Source organism: Schistocerca gregaria, chromosome 2 (genome assembly GCF_023897955.1).
Source record: "Schistocerca gregaria isolate iqSchGreg1 chromosome 2, iqSchGreg1.2, whole genome shotgun sequence".
NCBI classification, from domain to species: Eukaryota; Metazoa; Arthropoda; class Insecta; order Orthoptera; family Acrididae; genus Schistocerca; species Schistocerca gregaria.
This window is the reverse complement of record NC_064921.1, coordinates 822,208,605-822,222,531: the sequence shown is the minus strand read 5'-3', so window position 1 is coordinate 822,222,531 and position 13,927 is coordinate 822,208,605.

Here is a 13,927-nt window from a genome sequence, read left to right as displayed (position 1 = left end):
GGGAGAGGAGAAAGACTAATATGAGTTCTGTCACAAGTTTCAGCTAGTAATAGCGAATACACTTTTCAAGAATCACAAGAGGAGGAGGTATACTTAGCAAAGGCTGGGTGATATGGGAAGGTTTCAGTAAGATTACTTCATAGTGAGACAGAGATTTCGAAATCAGATTCTGGATTGTAAGACGTAACCAGGAGCAGATATAGAATCAGATCACAATATATCAGTGATGGAGTACATATATATACATTCATAATGTTCCAAATATGAATTGTAAACACACAACATGCCCACACCACCAGAGGCAATGGTGGAACAAACTTTCACATAGAGGTTAGAGTTTGGCATCTTGAAAACACAGTCTTTGACCAAACTAAAAGTACTTCTCAAATACCTATTGAATTCTAGTACATAACACGCACACACGTTACTTATAACAGTACGTAAGTACAATTTCAGATCTCTAATGGTGACCGAAAATACGATCTTTGGACCAAAATAAAATTATTAATCTACATCCGTAATATTTCGAGTACAAAATACATATGGCATTCCCACCTAGCCTGATTGTTCTGTAACGTTAGTAAAATAGATATGAACCACTCATAGCACTATTAATCTAACCTACAGGTTAAGTGACATTTGTCGGTGAGCTAAGACCGATCTTGGTATCAAACTTCAATAACACCAAAACGGTGTGTATTATTTAGCGAAATCCATAAAGGTTTGTTCTGTAACACGACAAATCCCTTACAGGTGTTACTACTGATGTAACGTAATAGCTTAAAGTGCGCTTGTCGACAAGAATAGTTTGACCTTTGCACAAAAGTAAACAATGTTAGTCCAAGTCTAAACTGTCTGTATTATTTTGCCAAATTGAAAAGTTACTCAAAGAGATAGTAACCGCATGCATAATCACCAACTTTATCTTGCAGTACAAAACATTTGTCATCTTCTGCTGATAATGCCAACATATGCTATATCACCATATAGCCTACAAGGCGCTTCAGTGACACAATGGAAAGAACCAGTGATCTCACAATGGTAAAACACATTTTCATATAGTTATCTACACTGCGTCATTTTTTTACCATCAGATTATAGTGAATTTTTCCTACATTATGGATGCCATTACATTGTCACTACCCTGATACGTGGCTCTGATGTTATGTCACTTTTTACAACAATATTTAATAGCTTTAACAATCTGAGTATCAGGTGATAAGAACAATTACTGTCACGAACCTCTTTCTTTTTTCTTCCCTGTGCAATGATGAGCCTGTATCTCGAGATAAATATTTTCTGCTACATAGATTTGAAAGTGCAATATTAGTGCTGACTACTGGTCGCTATATAGTATCATCATCAGTCCAAGAGCTGCTAATATATGGGTCTTCCATCACCATTAAAAGAATAACTTACATCACACAATAATTTTGTTAAATGGAATATAGATGTTTCTTGCATTGAAATCAATATTCAGTGAAGGCTGTAGTTACGATAATCATTGTAATCATATGGGTTCTGTCGTGTTAATCGATTACTGGTCTTCTTTCACTGAGTATTTTCTCTTGAAACTGATGCATACGGACCTTTTTCAGAAATTGTTGCATTAGACAGCCATAAAGATTTTATGATTGATTATTTAAAGTACCAACCAATTAAATATTTATGTGATAGGAATTTGTTTACGAAGCGAACTATTTTAGGCGTTCTGTGCGATGCCTAGTATTTGTACAACTTTATACCTAGCTTTGCATCAATAAGAAAAGGACACACAAGCAAATGATTCTTTCTTATTTGAATAAAATAATGAGGTGTTAACGGTCTGGAATTTATTCTCAATGAATATAATTCAGAAATTACTTGTATTTATAACTTTTATTATCACACGACCTGTTTCAGGCTCTTCCAAGCACATTTTCAGGTGTCGTAACTCGGTGGTGTGTCCCTTGAGCGCTGCGGTGAACGTGTACCACGACGGCGCTCGGGGATCACAGCACCAAGTTACGACACCTGAAGATGGACCGATAAGAGCCTGAAACCGGTCGTGTGATAATAAAAGAACTTTACAACTGTAGCGGGATTTTCAAGTTCTGGCATAAATCTCAGTTTCGAATGTTCCTCCAAAAGAATTGTTTATAATTATTACCATGTAATGGATATGGAGCCTCGGAATTACTTTTACATCAAATGCTAGTAAAAGATTGTATGATCACTAAGCATGACCAAATTACCAGAGGAACATTTCATACTAGTGTTACATTTCATCTAGAGCTCCGCTGGCATACGAAGTGTTCAATCATTAACCTGATTTGCAGTCATCGTAGTAACACTCGAACTACGACATATGTCCGTATGAAGTTTTTGGTTTCAATTGAGAATTCCTATTCCTCCTAGGACACTCCGTACTACGTTGTAAATAAGGTGCTAAAACTCCTATTCTGTAATTTGAGGCAAAGGAGTTCATAATCGCTAAAGGTTTTTCGTTTTTACATCACGAATACATAATTTGGCTAATAACTTCGAAAATAAAGGAAATAATGGAACAAGGTTATCAGGAGAACGTTTCCTTTCTAAAATCATAAGGCGTGAAAACTTCAGGTTTGTGACTTTTGTATTTTGGTGGAACCCAAATTACGAAAATACTACTTTTTTATTACCTCGTTATGTTTGTTGGTTTCAGATATTACTTTGGTACACATTCCATTGCTTTTCGTGTATGTTAAATGGCAACAATTGTAATGATGTGATATTGCACAATTGTTGGTGGCTAAGCATGAGCTTCATTCATGCACAGGCTCCAGGAAGAACAAACAGTATGTGAAAGACACTCTACTGATGCAAATTAGAATCTGTAGCAAATTGGTAGATGATATGCAGACTGAATAATATTCAGATGCTCACTTTCTATCTTCTCCTTATATTTTTGTAGCTGAAAAGTTAAACGAAGTTAATGTTAAGTCAAGGTTTGGTAACGTGACTGATGTTGTCCGCACATTCTTACTTGTTACTGGTAGATGTTGTGCGTACAATTAAACACATGCCGGTAGCCGTTTCTGAACTTGTTTGGATGTAATTACATGGCTATGCACCTAGTGTTGCCTAAAATCAATTCAGATACGATCGTAAATTTGTATAACTGCTAATTGTAGCTCTGGTAGCTGTAGATAATAACTATTGTCTAGCAGGCTGAGGATCCATTCACACCAACAGTACCAAGTTGATATGGTAGAATTCACTGTATTCTGTTAAACATTCGCACAGTGTGGGGCTGCACTGTTCACAATTAACATTATTCCACAATGGCCGTGATCAGTATTTGTACTGAAGTAGGTGTCTATTGTCATGCGTAGGTTGCTGTCTCATTGATGGCATGCATTGCAAAAACACGGTGCATATAAAAAATAATCACTGTTCAACGGATGTTTTATCAGTCGACGACCGGCACAGTTCTTTCAAGAGTGTTAAAGAATTCAATAGTTTATAACACTAGCATGCGCGTGACCGAATCGCGACACGGATGCTCCATAAAATTTTGGGTAGGATACACGAACGAGAAAGCACCTGCTCTCGTTATATTCAGCCAGTCATAACGATATGTGTTTATTACAATTAGAACTTGCCGTTAGGATTATATCAGTCCACATTATTTTTTCGTAACCGTCGCGTCGTGGTTGATTGTTGTTCTCCCTACACGACACACGAAACATCACCTTTTGGATAAATATTGACAGTGCGTCGTAAACACTGAAATTAAACGCAAAATTTGTGTATCAAACATTTTCAATTACCTCTCCATAACATGTAAGGTACATGCTGTAGCCACGGCATCAACAAAACACTCCGCCCACGCTCCACGAAAACTACGCCACACTCCCCACCCCTGCTCTGCGCTCGGCAGAGAGGCGACTATCGATAGTCAACGATTCAGTTCTATGCTTACAGGCTGTCACGCTATTCCACAGCAGAACACTTCACGAGAAAATAAATGAATCAAAAAACACTGAGTTTGCAGATATTTATTCTGAAATACTAAATTTTGAAACTAAAGTGCATGAAGCTACTAGCTAAACAAATGACTGGCTTAACTTCAACTTTACTGTATAAAAAAATGACTTTCAGTAATGTTAGTGCAATGTAATGCAAAATTTAGAAAAAGGAAGCAATTTACGTTTGATTATTGAAAAATTGAATTGAATTTATTGTAAGCAAATGGGGAATTGACTTTACTTTGAAAATAAAAACAATAAAACACAAACCAAGCCAGCAGAACTCACTCGCTAAGCTAAATACTGAATAAACGAAACTGTGCGCTCTTAATTTGTGCTGTATCTTTAGTTACTAGTTTTACCATTGAAATTTTCCGTTAATTTAAATGAATGAATACTCAAAATTGCAAATTAGTTAAGCCTCTGTTATGCAATACGAGAATGAACTGTTACTGAGGCAGAAAATTTAGACTGAAACTGAGGACAATGACAACGCAGGTACCCTACAAGTTTTAACTATTGCAGGTTATTATTCAGATTACCGATACATTGTGAAAGAAATGTCGCTGAGTAATATCTATATCAGTTTATAATGGTAGGTGTGTGGACGACGAAGAATGTAGCCGACGATAAGGTTGAGTTGCCGCTGTTGCTGCTGCCGCTGCTGGTTAGTGACCCCGAATCGTCTCCAGAGCCACGGATAATTATTTAACAGGCAATAGTTGAAATTGCCCCTTCCTCCTCCAGTCCACTCCTACAGTGTTGTCCATTCTAGTGAATTAACGGATTTAGTGCGCCTACACTGGCGCGATCATAGCGGAACACTGCGTCTGCGGGAGTGCGCAACAAACACTTGCGCACTCTTTCATGACTCAAGCTACTTTGCTTCCTCTCTCCTCGCAACGCGACAGACACTCTCCATACGCAAAGATAAACAATGGGACAGCTACAGCCATTTCGTCGATGCTTTCGGGACAGTTACATAGACTTCCCTTGGCTATTACCCAGCAAATTACAGTATTTTCATTATAATTAAAATCAGTGATACACACATAAAGTTTTGCGTCACCCCAGTTCCAAGAGCTCCTGAAGATCGACGTTGACTGTGGGTATTGTATGACAGACACAGTTCCTTTGACTGTTCTGACATGTCATTAAACCCGCCCAAAAATGTAAACAACTATGCACGAACAGCGGATATTAGACGGAGGGGGTCCGACAGCCGACCAGTTCGTCATTCCACCTGGAAGCAGGTACACGGCTCGTGTTGTCTGTAGTTCAACCACGCCCTGTTCGATCGCGTCCGCATTGTTACTTTGTGCCAGGAAGGGCTCTCAACATGGGAATTGTCCAGGCTTCTCATAGTAAACCAAAGCGATGTTGTTCGGTCATGTAGGAGATACAGAGAGACAGGCACTGTCGATGACATGCCTCGCTCAGCCAGCTCAAGGACTACTACTGCAGTGGATGACCGCTACCTGCGGATTATTGCTCGGAGGAACCCTGACAGGAACGCCACCATTTTGAATAATCCTTTTCGTGCAGCCACAGGGCTTCTTGTTATTACTCAGACGGTGCGCAATAGGCTGCAATAATGTGCAACTTCACTCCCGACTTCCAAGGCGAGGTGCATCTTTCAAACCACGACATCATGCAGCGCGGTACAGATGGGCTCAACAACATGCCACATGGAGCACTCAGGATTGGCATCACGTTCTCTTCGCCGATGAGTGTAGCATATGACTTAAACCAGACAATCGTCGGAGACGTGTCTGGAGGAAACCTGGTCAGGCTGAACGATTTTGACACATTGTCCAGCGAGTGCAACAAGGTGAAGGTTCCCTGTTTTTTGTAGTGGCATTATGTGGGTCCGAGAACGCCGCTGGTGGTAATGGCTGTACGATTACGTGAATGCCATCCTCCGAACGATAGAGTTCTCATATCGGCAGCATATTTGCGAGACATTCGTCTTCATGAACGACAATTGGCACCCCCATCATGCACATCTTGTGAATGGCTTCCTTCAGAATAACGACATCGCTCGACTAGAGTGATCAGCATGTTCTCCAGACATGAACCCTATCGCACATGCCTGGGATACACTGAAAAGGGCTATTTATGGACGACGCGACCCACCAACTAACCTGAGGGATCTACGCCTAATCGCCGTTGAGGAGTGGGACAATCTGTAGCAACAGTGCCTTGATGAACTTGTGGATAGTATGCCACGACGAATACAGGCATGCATCAATTCAAGAGGACAGGCTACTGGGTATTAGAGGTACCAATGTGTACAGCAATATGGACAACTACCTCTCTAGATCTCACCGTATGGTGGTACAATATGCAATGTTTGGTTTTCAAATGCAATAAAAAGGGCGGAAATGATGTTTGTGTTGATTTCTATTCCAATTTTCTGTACGGGTTACGAAACTCTCGGAACCTAGGTCTGAGTGGGGTACTGTCGGCTGGGGTTGCCCCAGGGATCAGTGTTGGGGTCACTCTTGTTACTTATTTATATAAATGAAATGCCCTCTAGTAGTATGGTTAACTCTAAAATATTTCGGTTTGTTGATGACACTAGTTTGGTAGTAACGTAAGTTTTGTTCAACATATGCTCGGTTTCAAATAGTGCAGTACATGACCTAAGTTCATGGCTTGTAGAAAATAAACTAAAGTTAAATCACAGTAAGGCTTAGTATTTACAGTTTCTAACACACCGATACTAAAAGATATCAGATAGATTATATCATGGTAAGACAGAGATTTAGGAAGGAGGTTTTAAGTTGTAAGACATTTCCAGGGGCAGATGTGGACTCTGACCACAATCTATTGGTTATGACCTGTAGATTAAAACTGAAGAAACTGCAAAAATGTGGCAAATTAAGGAGATGGGACCTGGATAAACTGAAAGAACGAGAGGTTGTACAGAGTTTCAGGGAGAGCGTAAGGGAACAATTGACAGGAATAAGTGAAAGAAATGCGGTAGAAGAAGAATGGGTAACTTTGAGAGATGAAGTAGTGAAGGTAGCAGAGGTCAAAGTAGGTAAAAAGACGAGGGCTAGTAGAAATCCTTGGGCAACAGAAGAAATATTGAATTTTTATTGATGAAAGGAGAAAATATAAAAATGCAGTAAATGAAGCAGGCAAAAAGGAAAACAAACGTGTCAAAAATGAGATCGACAGGAAGTGCAAAATGGCTAAGCAGGGATGGCTTGAGGACAAATGTAAGGATGTAGAAGCTTATCTCACTAGGGGTAAGATAGATACTGCCTACAGGAAAATTAAAGAGACCTTTGGTGAGAAGAGAACCACGTGTATGAATATCAAGAGCTCAGATGGCAACCCAGTTCTAAGCAAAGAAGGGAAGGCAGAAAGGTGGAAGGAGTATATAGAAGGTTTATGCAAGGGCGATGTACTTGAGAACAATATTATGGAAATGGAAGAGGATGTAGATGAAGACGAAATGGGAGATATGATACTGAGTGAAGACTTTGACAGAGCAATGTGTACAACCAGTGGGTGGGGGATTATTTTATGACCTCAACAAAAAATTTATAAAATATACACTTCATTAATTATAGTTGACTTTTATTCACCGCATACTTTTTAAAGAGATATTAATATGTGCAAATGGTCGTGAAGCTGGAAATACTGAATGTGACATTCATTGTGAAACATTACATTTACTGCTACGACAGTTTTTGGGTTTCGTTTGACTGAAGGATAAAAATTTAAAGCAAAATTTTATAATATGAACTACCTGATTACATTACAATATTTTCAACAGATGGATACAAAATAGCGCCTCCAACCCCCTTAGTATCGCGAGGGTTAATCGGCAAGAATTAACGAAATGCACGACAAAGATATAAATTTACTAGATTTGTTTTAATCAGGAAAGCAAGCCAACCGTAGTCTCTGCCTCCTGTTCCCAAGACCGAAACTGGATTTATTGTATGGTATCTGTCCTTGTCACTCCCGTAAAGCCAGCCAGCTCCCTTAAACACAGTAGCATGAGTCGCTTCATAGGGAACAGCGAAAGTAGTGACTGGACAGGGAAGTGTAGTCACCAACCCCTCCCATTCGTCCCCGTCCCCCCCCCCCCCCCTGTTCTTCACACTTGCATTTGGTGGCTGCTGTAAAGTTTGGAGAGAAGTGGTAGATGAGGTATGGTAGATGAGGTATTGGCGAAAGTAAAACTGTGAAGACTGGTCGTGAGTTGTGCTTGGGTAGATTAGTAGGTAGAGCATTTGCCTGCGAAAGGCAAAGAAATTGGCTTCCAGTCCCAATGAGGTGTACGGTTTTAATCAGCAGGGAAGTTTCGTATCAGTGTACACTCTGCTGCCGAGTGAAAATGCGTCTGGAAACATTCCCCCAGGTCTGTCAGTCTAACGTCTAATACAACAGGTCCTTCACTTCTTAAAACCTGTGTTGGATTTCAGCTATAAACGAGAAAAACGGTGAATCTCGGCTCCACAGCTTTTCGCCCTGCGTCACACTTCTTACATTTAGTTTCTAAATTTGACGAGTTAGAGGTACGATTCAGAGTCATTTTGATGACCCATTCCATTTCCTTAAATGGTTACTCGATCCATTTTTTAAATAATTACCCATTCCTTTTTTGAAAAAAAAACCAGTGATCAATTCTGAATTTGTAAATGGCTACCCTCACCATTTCTTTAAGCAGTGCCCTACACTGAAAGGCAAATATAGCATTTTATGTAAAATATTTTATACCATTTTATGTAAATATCTTTGACTTTCATGGAAATTATATAACGTCAAACCAATTATCACATCATTTTAATATTACGTTGATCAAATACTGACTTATGTATGTATATGCAAATATCAATGACTGCCATGAAAATAATGGAACTTGAGGCCATTTTTACACATACCTTTAATATTACATTATTAAAAACAGAGGTACGTATATGTACAGAAATATATTAGACTTTATCCCAAATACTGCATATCTTGACTTTGTTACCTATTCAAATGAAGTTTATGTAGTTCCTTACTGCATTTCTTCGAACTTGCCGGCATTTTAATACAGTTTACTGTCTCATTGTAATTCTACCGTGTGACTGCCTGGAGAGGAGGAGGGGAGATGGTACGAAACACAGTTGTGCTAGTTCTACCATCTTTAATTTATTTTTTCACGATAGCACAAGTGCTTCGGCAACTTTGTATTATAATTGGCTTTAGAGGAGAGAAGGAGGCTGAAAGAGTGGCTTGGTGACACCATCGATATTGTTGATGAATTTAATGATAAGATTGCCACTCCATGCAGGCAGCCCGCTCTAACATTTGCATTTATTTTTCTTTTGGTGCCAAATGGCCTCTATCTTGGAGTGTGACATCAGTGGTATCACATACTTCCACATTGTGTTTAAGTGCAAAGTGGGCTAGAATGCCCATAGATGCGAGGATTGGAACTTAAATACTGACAACTATTTATTCATAACCGATACCAAAGAGTTAGATGTTTGCACCTGTTACTGTCCTTCAAAGTAGTCACCAGCGTTGTGTAGAACCCGTTGCCAGCGATGTGGAAGGCTTAGTATACCGTTGAGAGAGCCTGTTCTGTTGATGGTACGAATGGAGAAGATCTAAAGTTATGGTGATTCTCGTGTACGCCTGTGATGGTGTTATCCTAACGCATTACGTTCCTCCACGCCAGACCGTCAATGCACAGTATTACTGTTCGTTTTTGTAGAATCACCTGCGACCAGCTTTTCGAAAGAAGCGGCGATCATTTTGCACGACAATGTGCGGACGCATACAGCGGAAGCTGCGGCTGCTCTGTTCGGTCGATGGGACTGGGAAGTACTGTACCATCCACCATACTCCCCGGACTTAGGTCCTTGTGACTTTGATTTGATTGCGAAAATGAAGGAACCACTTCGTGGCATTCACTTCAGAACTGTTCCATAGATTTGACAGGCAGTAGACCGCTGCATTCGCACCATCAACAGAACGGGCTCTGCTAACGGTATACTACGCCTTCCACATTGCTGGCAACTGATTCTATACAATGCTGGTGACTACTTTGAAGGACAGTAACAGGTACAAATATGTAACTCTTTTGTATCGGTTGCGAATAAATAATTGCCACTATTTAAGTTCCAACCCTCGTATAATATTTATGGTTAGCTGGCTATCTAAACTTATGTATTTTAGTAATGTTTTAAATTTCACTGTGTAAATTATTATGCAATTTAATTCCCTAATAGAAAATGCTGTTTTAAGGGTTTGTTTGTTTTTCTTTGGTAAATGTAATTACGAAGTGGCTTTCGTCCTCTGGTGATTTAAAGAACTAATAGTGAAATGCGTATAAATTGGCTGTACACTTGATACACATGGCCTTAATTCAGCATACATATTTGTTGCTCAATAAAGTTTTAATTTGTCCGTTAAATGGGATGTTGATCGAACTAACAGACTATGGCATCGACAGTATTATACTCGTATTTGTTACACTGTAATGCATTCAGAGAAGCGGGTTAGGTACACATTCTATGTATCTGTATGGCCTGTTCCTTAAAAGATGCCTTACGACAGATGGAGTGGAAATATGGCTGCAGCTTCTTTCACACTACCGTCTACGTGTAAGTCGTTGCTGAGCCGTGCTGAGCCCGGCTTAGGCGTTGCTTTAAAACTTGGCTGTTACTCTGCGTTTTGTTTCCCTCGGTTATTGCGGTTATGCCGTGGTTCTTCCTCTTTCTACATATGGCATCAGCGATGTGCATCGATATTTGCACCGTATACCATCTTTGGTCTTATGTTTATACACTACTGGCCATTAAAATTACTACAACGAGAAGAAATGCATATAATAAACGGGTATTCGTTGGTGAAATATATTGTACTAGACCTGACATGAGATTGCATTTTCACGCAATTTTGGTGCATATATTCCGGGAAATCAGTACCCAGAACAACCACCTCTGGCTGCAATAACGGCCTTGATACGCCTGGGCATTGAGTCTAACAGAGTTTTAATGGCGTGTACAGGTACAGCGCCCCATGTAGCTTCAACACGATACCACAGTTCATCAAGAGTAGTGACCAGCTTATTGTGACGAGCCAGTTGCTCGGCCACCATTGACCAGACATTTTCAGTTGGTTAGAGATCTGAAGAATGTGTTGGCCAGGGCAGCTGTAGAACATTTTCTGTATTCACAAAGGCCCGTACAGGACCTGCAACATGTGGTCGTGCATTATCCTGCTGAAATGTAGGGTTTCGCAGGGATCGAATGAAGGGTAGTGCCACGGGTCGTAACACAACTGAAATGTAACGTCCACTTTCAAAGCGCCGACAATGCCAACAAGAGCTGACCCTGACGTGTAACCAATGGCACCCCATACCATCAAGCCAGTGATACGGCAGTATGGCGATGACGAATACACGCTTCGAATGTGGGTTCACCGCGATGTCGCCAAACACGGACGCGACCATCATGATGCTGTAGACAGAACCTGGATTCATCCGAAAAAATGACGATTTGCCATTGTGCACCCAGGTTCGTCGCTGAGTAAACCATCGCAGGCGCTCCTGTCTGTGATGCAGCGTCAACGGTAGCCGCAGCCATGGTCTCCGAGCTGATAGTCCATGCTGCTACAAACGTCGTCGAACTGTTCGTGCAGATGGTTGTTGTCTTGCAAACGTCCCCATCTGTTGACTCAAGGATAGAGACGTGGCTGCAAGTTCCGTTACAGCCATGAGGATAAGATGCCTGTCATCTCGATTGCTAGTGATACGAGGCCTTTGGGATCCAGCACGGCGTTCCGTATTACCCTCCTGAACCCACCGATTCCATATTCTGCTAAAAGTCGTTGGATCTCGACCAACGCGAACGGCAATGTCGCGATACGATAAACCGCAATCGCGATAGGCTACAATCCGACCTTTATCAAAGTCGGAAACGTGATGGTCCTTACACGAGGCATCACAACAACGTTTCACCAGGCAACGCCGGTCAACTGCTGTTTGTGTATGAGAAATCGGCAGTCTCTGTGCAGTGTCGGAGCGTGTGGGGGCTGGTCTGAGTGCTGCGAGGTTCTTGGCTCACCGACACAGGACATGAAATTTGAGTGGCGATTTAATTACCGAAGCCACGTCTGTTCACGTTGTTCCCTTGTTTGATGGTTCGCTGTTGGCGGTATTCCTGGAAGCAACAGTGTTCGAATTGGTGAAGATTTAGCCGCCGTATGGTGGAATTAACTATATTTGTCGGTTTGAAATTCAAGTTCACCAGCGGAATTTTCTGCCTTGTGGCCGTTAGTGTTCCGGTTACCTGCCCTGGTCGTTGACGTAATTTTCGGCAGTGTCCTTACCTCACCTGTTGTCGCTGACCAACAAGGTTTGTATTTTTTGACAGCTTAATGTATTTTTGGTTGTGGGCGGCTATGTCTATAACTTTTTGGCTTTGCCCATACTGCCTTTCGTGTTGGCGTTTAAGTGTGTATTTTTAATGGCTGATAGCTGATGGCTGGAATTTGTATGCTTGTAATTGTGTTTTTAAAATCAAATGCCTTTAGCCATTTTAAAAGTATGTTTTTCTAAATTGAGCAAGTCTTCCATCGTCTGAAGATAAAGCTTGGGCATTGTTTCAATGCTTGGACATTGTTTCAAAGCATCGGCCTTCAGCCGCTTTAAGTTTTAAGGTTCTTACTTGTCAAGTATTACCTTTTAGAAGATAAAGCTGTGGGCATTCTGCCTGTTGAGAATTTATTGTAGTGTGTTGTTTTTAAAAGCACCGGCCTTCAGCCGCTTTAAGTTTTAAGGTTCTTACTTATCAAGTATTACATTCTTTCAAGATAAAGCTGTGGGCCGTCTGCCTGTTGAAAATTTATAGTAGTTCTGTTGTTCTTAAAATAATGGTCCTTAAGATACTTTGAAAGTTTCGATTCTTACTTATCATGTCTTACATCACTTGGGCTTAAATACTATGTAAGGTTAAAGCCTGGATCCCTCTGTCTCAAAACATATTAATAGCTGTTGTATTTAATTCATGGGCCTATAGCCATTTTAGAGTTAATGTCGTTTTCTGTCGATAATCAAGCACTGTAATGTTTGGACAACTACATAAAGTTTTATGTTTGGAGTTTAACTGACAGCCGCTCATTCTGGCCCCCTTCCACAATTCCTATTACTTGTCTTGCCCTGCGGGTTTAGCAGCACGTCTCAGCTGTTTTCAGACATTTTATTCAGGTTATCGCAACTGCAATTGTAAGATCCCTAAGATGCTAGTATATGAGCAGTAGGGTACTGAAGCTCCCAGGACACTTTTGATATCAGATTGATATGTAAATTTATTCAGTTGATCAATTATAACTCCCACCCCCACCCCCATAACAGTCCCACAACCAACTACCACCTACACCTACACCTCCACCCGAAACCCACCACATCACCAGATGACGTCATGTGTTTTCCTCAGCCTGCACATTGCTCCCCTACCCCTGCCCCTCACCCATTCCCATTGGTAGGAATTGCAAATATGATGGCAATTTCGAATTATGGCGAAAATATTGAAATTTGATGGCAATTAGTTTGTCCCAACGCTACCCTGACATCCCACCCCACCCCACCGCACCCGGAAGTGGTCTGAAGTTCAAAATAATATTGCTATTTCCAGGACACTAACTCTGGTACTTTTGGACAGAAAGTCCAAGTGCACCCACAACACAAGGAAACTGTCCAGATGCAGAAGACGAATGTTAGGTTAGTATACTTTGTTTATTTTGATTGAGAAGTTGAACTACAGATGGGTCTTAACTATATATTTAGTTGTAGAGATCACGCTAATTACACAGCTATATACATAGCACTACCTAAATAATGCATAAAATAGCAATGGGACTCTAAAATTTCCATACAACTGATGTTATCTTTCTGGGAAAAGATTTAACAATACCACTCAACA